Source organism: Neolamprologus multifasciatus, chromosome 2 (assembly GCF_963576455.1).
Source record: "Neolamprologus multifasciatus chromosome 2, fNeoMul1.2, whole genome shotgun sequence".
Taxonomy (NCBI): Eukaryota; Metazoa; Chordata; class Actinopteri; order Cichliformes; family Cichlidae; genus Neolamprologus; species Neolamprologus multifasciatus.
This window is the reverse complement of record NC_140440.1, coordinates 31,000,666-31,009,942: the sequence shown is the minus strand read 5'-3', so window position 1 is coordinate 31,009,942 and position 9,277 is coordinate 31,000,666.

Here is a 9,277-nt window from a genome sequence, read left to right as displayed (position 1 = left end):
TAGCAAAGCCGTTTGATCTATGCAGCATCACTGGGTTTATGGTCCACTTTATGAGACTATTAATTTCATTCTGATCATGTCAGACTGTAATAATGAATGCTTACTTGGACTACAAGTTGCATTTGTCTCTGTAGCACTCAAAGCTGTAGCTGGTAGTAGTTCGGGAACCGCTAAACCTACAGTAGAGCCCCTTATACTTTACCTAAACTATGTATGTACTACTAACACTACTACTTGTTTTACTTAATGTTTTCTTTTTAAATACTTTGTATTATTAGAAGGCTTTGAGCTGTTGTCAGACTTGTCATTGTTTCCCAGAAAGCTTCACCTTTTTCTCCTGTGCTGCTTGTGACATACACTATGCATGTAGCAGCTTCAAAGAGGCACATTAAACTCTAACGTACACGTGAAAAGACAACGCTAGCATGATTCCCTATGTGCTTTCTTGGTTGTTTCAAAACCCATAGAAATACAGGTCAGATGAACTAAATGTGATTATACTGTGTCATATTTACTTGTTTTTTGTTTTTTGTTTTATAGGTAATTAAAAAAAAAATAGCATCATTTCTTTACCATTTGCAGTAGCAAGCCTTGTTATACCGGTGTGCAATGTGTCATTTTGCTGCTCTTCAGACCTCAATCTCTGCTTACTGTGTAACATCTAAAACAAACAGTATGTGTCAAAGCATAGCTGAGGGTCTCTATTATGCGCTGAGTCATGATTTGCAGATTACTATGGATCCCTTCCAGGAAGAACACAATATTACAGGTCGCACATGCATAATGTATAGACCTTTCCACGCTCCACATGTTTTATTCAGTGATATTTTTAAAAAAAAATTATCTTAACTGTAGGCATCATGTTTCCACATTTATAAATGTTCCAATGTTTTTAGTAACTGTGTTTTTAAATTTTGTGAAACACTTAACGGTCAAAAGTTTTGAGCACTCCCTCCATTTTCCAGGTATTTATTGAGATTAAGGCTGTTAATGTCTATTGACCGTAAATGGTACAAAGGTAAGCAGTAAATTGCAACACAAACAGAATTAAGAAAATAATTTCCAGTAGTGGTGCAGTTCAACGTAGCTTTGAAAGTAGATGCAGACAATTTTTCTAGAGACAGCCAAACAGGACCCAGAGGGCCAGCTTCAACAGGAACATTCTGTGATGTAATTGTTAGGGTATTATTTACTTGGTCATGAGGGAGTTCTTTATCATTAGTGAAAGCTGCAAAACATGAAAAAAAATCATTCATGTCCTCCTTCACATTTTCCAAAGCCGTGCAGTGAGCCAGACTGGAGTCCTTGGCGTCCCTTTCCCTGCCCTTGAGCCTTATATTTGACCCTCCTGGTTTAGACACTATGTGATGTAAACAGCAGTAACTGGAAAAGTGGAGGTGTGCTAAAACTGTTGACTGATTCTGTACGTTGTCTGTATGGTTCTGCAGTGATGCTCAGCTGAGACCTCCTCACAGTCTTACATATTTCAGTACAGGGATCTGATAAACCTTCCTTCTCTAACCTCCAGTAAGGTTCCCGCAGTTAAACCTCTATGGCCTCTCGTCACTTCTTAAAGCTGCCACCTTTTGTCCTTCTGTTTCACACAAGCTGTACTTTTGCAAAAAAAGAAGCTTTCATATATATATATATATATATCCATTTTATTCATTTTACAGAATGATCAAACAAGGCCAGTGACATCACACGATCTGAGATTAAGTCATGCTGCTAGAAAAATGTATGGATTTTTTTTTTGTTATAATTTTGAATCTGTATCAACTGAGGCACATTTTTTTTCTATTAAACCAATAATAAAGACGTAATATTGCAGCTCATGCTGTCACTCTTTCCTCTATAGCTGTGCGCTTCGCTTGTCAACTCTTTCAGCCAACTGGAGATTAACTTTGTGTTTTTGAAGAGAAGAGTGGACACACTCTCGGTCATCAAATGTGCAATCTGTTCACTATCACCAGAGCAACATGGCTGTGTTCATTCAGGCTTTAAGTCCTGCGCTGGCCTCAGTATTCCTCACTTAGGCACCCGGTCATGGTTAATCTTGAAGTTTACGCTTCGCTGAATCAGCTCCGGAAAGCAAAGCTCTTTATGTACAAAGGGAATGACTGGGCACGTGTCACAAGGCAAAGAATAAATCAGTTGTTGACTTGAACTCTGAGCTTGGAGCTACTTTTCCTTCTTTTATAAAGCAACTATAAACACAATGAACAATGATATTTCTGGGGCACACATTCTATATTAAATCCATCTCAAAATCTGCAGAACACAGCTGAAACCCTCATTAATGCTTTGATCACTTCCCACCCAGACCTCCTGGTTGGCCAGTCTATCAAAGCCCTGGACATGCTGCAGTATGCTCAGAACAGTTCTCTCCTTAATGTTTTTCAGATGCCCCGTCCATGCAGTATTTAAACCCAGAGTACACCATCACTCATTGTGCGACTGTTATGGTAGTGGTAGTATACCTCAGGCCACTTTTTACTCATTTGCTCACCTGTGTGTTTGGAATCATTATTCTTGTACTTAACTGTGTCCTACTTCCTGTTTGAGTACCTGCTATAAAGAACTCTCTACTAACCTGCCTGAGCAACTCTTGCCCTACCAGCCTCACTACTTACTACTACCTCACTACTGATCTTTTTACTTACTGGAAATCAACCTTATAGAATGAGACAAGAAGTCACAACCTTGTTTTCCAGTAAATTTACTTGAACTAGTCCTAGCCATGGAGAAAGGAGAGACACTGTACTAAGAGCTGTTTGGTAAACCTGCTAAAGACATTTGCCTGAATTTGATTTCTGCTGATGCTGCTTACCAGTGATATTCATTGTTCTTCCAAAACACAAAAACCACTAAACCCTTTGACTCTTTCCTACATGTGGACCCTTCTAGAAGAAAACATAACAATTTTCCTTTAAGAATTGTTTTCATATAATCCTCTAGATAGATTTGCAGTTAGTGACTGGTATTACCTGTTGGAACAGTACTGACTTCTATCTTACCACAATAGTGGCGGCACAGCAAATGATCTGCCTTGAAGGTACTTTAAGGAAGTGCCTTAGAAAAATATGTTTTAACAGTAGGTCTTTCCATATAGTGAAAACTACAGAAGATTGTTTTGACTGCTTGTTTTTGACAAAAAAGTCACTGATGTTTTTACTTATTTTTTTTTTTAAATATTTGTTATCTCAAAACGTCAAGTTAACTATAAATGTCAAATAATTTTTTTTATTGAGATAATAACCCCTCCCCCCCTTCAGCAGCTGAAACAAACTTCAATACTAAACCTTTTTTTCCCTAAAGCAAACACCAATGTAACACTCAAAATTGTCCAGCAGGGGTCCCTGTCCTCATGTCTTATATTGAAAGTAGTAAAATAGTAAAGATTGAGTTACTGCAAATAAATGTACTTATTTGAATAATTATATGAAATTGATGAAATTATGAAATTATAATTAATTGAATGTAGTTTAATATTTATGCTGGTTGGTTTTCTTCTCTGTCTCCTACAATATTTAGTGGGCATGCACTTGAGTCTTTTTCAAAAAATATGACTCCTGTAACCCTACGAGCCACTGATTTTCAAGTTTAGATTTGTTTGCAAGTCGATGAGCCAGCCTTTAGACAACGGTGCATATTCTTGAGTCACCTAAGGGTCTACATGATTTCTAAAAATCATTTAAAAACGCAGATATTTGTGAGGTGTTGTGAACGCACACAAATGTTTAAACATGAGCAGAATCTGACATAAGAACACATTTAAATCTAAAGGTTCAGAGATTTAAATAAGTCAAAGCAATGATGTTAACATGTAGATGGTAACTTCCACAAACAAGCAGCTTTATACCAGAACTGTCAACTCATTACAATCTGATGATGTCTGAAAGTAGCAAAAACAAATGAGGACAGGAGACAGATAAATCATGTCTATACTATATGTGTGCTAGTGCAACAAGAGGGCTATTTGTCATGGTCTGGCTGGCAGATCGTGGGGATATGGGGGAACGAGGACCCAAAATGCATGGTTCTGCGATGCAAACAGTGCACTCTATTTACAGTGAAGGTAACAGATGCACAATAAATCCCCTTTGCTCCCTAGACTCCCATGTGTGTGTTCCCCTCCGACGTCCGTGCTCGTGCTCCCGGCAGTTGTGTTTCTGCACACCCTGTGCGTGCTGCCCTTCTGGTCCCTCGTTCCTCCTGCAGGACAATAACAGAAGCAGCCGTTAAACACCGAACCCACACACGATCCACACTTCCTAATACTACACACTGACTTGGAGTCTTAGCTTAATGATCCCGTGCCAGTGGGAGCTCCAACACTCTCCTAAGTAGCTCCCCCAACGAGCCCTGATCACCAACAGGTGTGTGGCAGGAACTTCAGGTGTGGCCAGTCCTCCTGCAGGGCCACACCCATCAGGCCTGCATGTGGCTGTCCTCCAGCCACACATGTACACACCCTGCCTCTACATATGAGTGGAACACCGAACACAGCATAGTGCAGAAAAACACACATCCCCAAATAACAACAACACTAATAATAATAATAATAATAATAATAATAATGGTCCATCCCCGAGTCCTCCAGAGCCGGGTCCGTGACACTATCAAATGAGATATGAAACACATTATATGATCTTTCTCTCTCTCTATTGATTACACATGATAAAACCAGATATTTTTGTAGTTAATGCTGAAAAAGTGGTTACAGAAACAACAGACATTTCTATTATTTTACTGTTTACAGATAACTAAATTTAATATATTACTTATGTCTGTGAAGGTTCTCAGTCATCCAGGTCATCGTAGTCAAAGGAGCTTGCAAAGAAAAGCGTCTGGACAGAACCACCGCCTCTGCCTCTGTCCACTGTGAGCGACCACCTTTGAACAGAGGCGGTGGTTTACGACACCAACTCTCTGCCATCTATAATTCAGTTTTGAGTTCCCTTCCCAGACGCCTTAACGCCCACTCACACCCTGGGCCATCTGACCTCAGGAATTTGCATGATAAGGTGGGGCCAGGTTTCACAATGAACTCACCTGAAACTCTGGCTGATTGGGACCCACACCCAGTTTCACACCTTGGCTCAGGCGATTAGAGGATCATCAGGAGGTTCTTTTGTCCCTCTGTGGGGGGATACTCCCACTAGGTTTAAATCTGGGACTCCCCACCATTTGACCTTAGAACTGAAGAAGCTTCTTGGATGAGAGATGAAACGTCTTCAAGTAACTTAAAGAAGTCCAGACGCTTTTCTTTGCAAGCTCCTTTGACAATATATTACTTACTTAACTTAGATGCAGGCTATGGTATTTACAGAAGTCTGTAAAGCTGATTTAAAAAAAAGGCAAAACCCCACAACATTTAATCCATTTTCGTTGAAATGTGCATGTTTAAACAGACACACGATTATGTAGAAAAACCGATGTTGAGATGATTCTGTGCTTGTGAAATATTTGTAATCTCAAAGTTTTTCAGGGTAATGGGTAATAGGGTGTTGTCACAATGGAAAATCGGCAAATGGTCCATGCTGCACATGTGGGATGGTTCTTAATATGGTCAAGACATACTGTTGCAAAGAAGTGTTTATTCATCACCATGGTAACGGAAAACCCTGCAGTTTATTTGGAAGCAAAGGCCCCGAGTGAGTCCATTCAGCAGCTCCTCTTTGAACAATGCATATGGGCAGTGAGTAATCATTACATTGAACTTTGGAGGTATTGGCAGATTTTCTAAAAGGTATTAAAATAGAGTTTTATTATTGTTATTTTTAATCTGACCATCTGGTCACTTTATTAGGAACCATTGTGCAATCTACTGCAAAGCAGTGCAGCATCTTCTTCAAAAATTTGACTGTGACGAAGCTCATATTCATTAGTAGAGTCGTACCCATTATGTATGTTAGTGTGGTGGAGAAATAAAAGTAGTAATTATGACCTTTTTGACAACATGAAAAGAAAAGTGTGGTAGCTTAATAAAAGTACACTTAATGGAAGAGCTGTTTTACTGGATTGAATTAGATTTTACAGTGACAGTACCCAATGATGAGTGTACAGGTGTGATATTTCCTGCTTCGGCACGAGGGCAGCTAGACAACCGTTTTTCTCCACGTAGCCCCAACACCCAACCTCCACAAGATATACCCTGGCTCTCCAGCTAGCTTATTGGCCCTTTGCTGACAACTCGACATATTTGACATGGTTCCTGTGACATGTTTCATGTTAAAAAACAGGAGGTGCTTGATAGAAGCGCAATTTACGAAGAGCTGTTTTACTGGTTTGAATTAGATTTGACCGTTACAGTCCCCAATATCGGTGTATATTACACAAATACATTGTATACAGTGTTGGGAAGGTTACTATTAAAATGTATTCCATTACAGATTACAGAATACATGCCCCAAAATGTATTCTGTAATGTATTCCGTTACGTTACTCAATGAGAGTAACGTATTCTGAATACTTTGGATTACTTAATATATTATCATGCTGTTTACAACTACATGAATGTACTATTGCTGTGATTTATTACTGTTACTGAAGGTCCACGGCTCCGAACTGTAGTAAAGGGACCTCTGGCTAATACGGTGGGTTCTGTGTCGGGCTCATAGCCGAAAAATAGCTTTACTTTGTTGTGTGGGTCAACTTTGCTTGCGAGATACAGAGAGAGGCGTTGAAAGGCTGCTCCAACAGAACTTATTGTTTTTGGAGGAAAACACGAACACGGTGTACAGACGAGTCTTAATAGCTTACTTACAACTGGGCTCGTCAGGCACTCTTCTTGGCTGCAGTGGTTATTATTATATTTACATGCTTCCAGCTCCCGTTTTTGCTCAACGACAGCTGGTACTTTTCCTTTTTCTCCCTCCCTCGCTCACAGACACATGACGTGTATGGCAGTCCATTCTCCCTGCAGCACGGACTACACTGCCTATGATGCTACATTCTTTAGAGCTATACCTGTAGCATTCTGCCTATTAGCTTAGCACAACAACAACAAAAAGGCCTCTCTCACCCAGGAAACACGCATAGAGAGACCGTCACCCTGTAACCATGGCAACCGTAACGCTGCCACCTGGAACAACAGAACGTAGCTGTCAAACAAAACCCAAACAGGCCTGACCCGCCACAATATGAAACAGGGAAGTACCGCCGTGTAATCCATTTATTTCAACAAAGTAACTGTATTCTAAATACCACCTTTTTAAACGGTAACTGTAACGGAATACAGTTACTCATATTTTGTATTTTAAATACGTAATGGCGGTACATGTATTCTGTTACTCCCCAACACTGATTGTATAGTGGTTATTGCTTATAGTAGTCTCTTGCTTAATATGAGAAAAACAATGTGAAAAACAGAAATATTCTTGTTCAATTTTGCAAGAAGAAAAAGAAGATGGTGGGAAATAAAGTATAGACGAGGTACTTCTGTTTTTGTGTGTTTTTTTCCCCTAATCTATATGTCGGTTCTCGGGGACCTTAGGCCAAGGTAAGAAGTGATGTCAGTGAGGGTGATAAAACTGTGGTCTTTTCTTCAGTTGTGTCACTTTGTTTTCCTTCCTGCTGGTTTGTAAAAGCTCAGAGGAACAGATTCCTTTACACTGTTGTCACAACAAAAAGTGTGGCAATCGCTCACTGAGGTTCACATTTATAAATGTTTGAGAAAATGTGAAAATTCTGATCACTCATTGGTCATATTTGGAAATTCTTAATCAGATTACTGTCTGTGTGGCAGCTGACGTTTTGAAATCAGAATCAGTAATCAGTTTGGTTAAATACAGTTTCAAAGCAAACGGGTTCGAAATGTTTAAAATCAGCTCAGCCTGATATGTCACTGTCTAAAAATCCATCCATTCATTATCTTCCACTTATTCGATTCAGGGTGGACGGAGGTGATCACAGCAGTCTAAAAAACATTTTATGGATTAAGGAAATATCTGTTTCTCAGAAATCCTTCTATGAGTGTGTCATGACTCACATTAAAATAAGGTAATCTATAATTTTCTTAAATTACCAACTTTTTAAGTTTCATTTTCTTTTCTGGTATGATGCAAACTTAAAGCAGAAGAAAAAAGAGGAAACCGAGGGACCTTCGAGGCCAGCTGTGTGTTGTTGCACATTAACCTCAAAAACCCACTGCACTGATGACATCCATGTGTCCTGTTTCTCACCCCTTACCAGCTGAACAACAGAAATGTCTTCTTACATTTAAATACATTTGAGCTTTAACAAGCTTGGATGTTCAATACTTTGATTTTGTGCTGTTATTTTTATGATTATTTGATATTTCTACGTTTCTTTCCTTCTTTTTCGTTAATTAAATGTATTTTTGATCCGCTTTGTAGCTTTAGTTGCCCATCTAGATTACGCTGTCATACTGTATCCACTTTAAAAGATACCTGCTTTCTTATAATTAGACTCTACTACATAAAATTTGCTTTATGACACTCAAATCAGCCAAAAATGATTTGAAAAAGTCATCAGCATCAACGTCTCTTTCCAGGAATGATGACGGCTATTTGTGAAATAATAGAGTCATGACAAGAAATAAATATTCCCCACCTCTGCATTATCTTGCCAAATTTTTCTTCCTAAAATTATTTCTTCATGAAATAACTCACAGCAACATTTTTGTGATTAGCTTTGAGGAACCAGAAGGTTTTTTTTGGCACCAACAGTGAGTTAACAGCTGTTAATAATAATGGATTGCATTTATATAGCACTTTTTCGGGACCCCTCAAAGCGCTTTACAATACCACTATTCATTCACTCTCACATTCATACACTGGTGAAGGCAAGCTACAGTTGTAACCCCTGGGGCAGACTGACAGAGGCGAGGCTGCCATATCGCTCCATCGGCCCCTCTGGCCATCACCAGTAGGCGGTAGGTGAAGTGTCTTACCCAAGGACACAACACCCGAGACTGTCCGAGCCGGGGCTCGAACCGGCAACCTTCCAATTACAAGACAAACACCCAACTCTTGAGCCACGATCGCCCAGCTGTTAGCTGAAAACTTTTCTGCATATGGTGTGAAGCTTTTTCTTACATAATTTGAGGAAAGTGGGCAAAAAGAAGCACCTAAAGCAGCAGAAATGGGAAAAAAAAATCAGCAAAAATCTGACCTGAGAGATCCGTCCTTCACTTCATCCGTCTACTGTTGACTGAAGCCTCATCAGAAGGAGGCACAAGGATAGAAGGATGGCTGTCAAGAAGGGAGGGAGGAAACGTGGAGTCTATGGATCCAAATGAGAAATTTTTAAT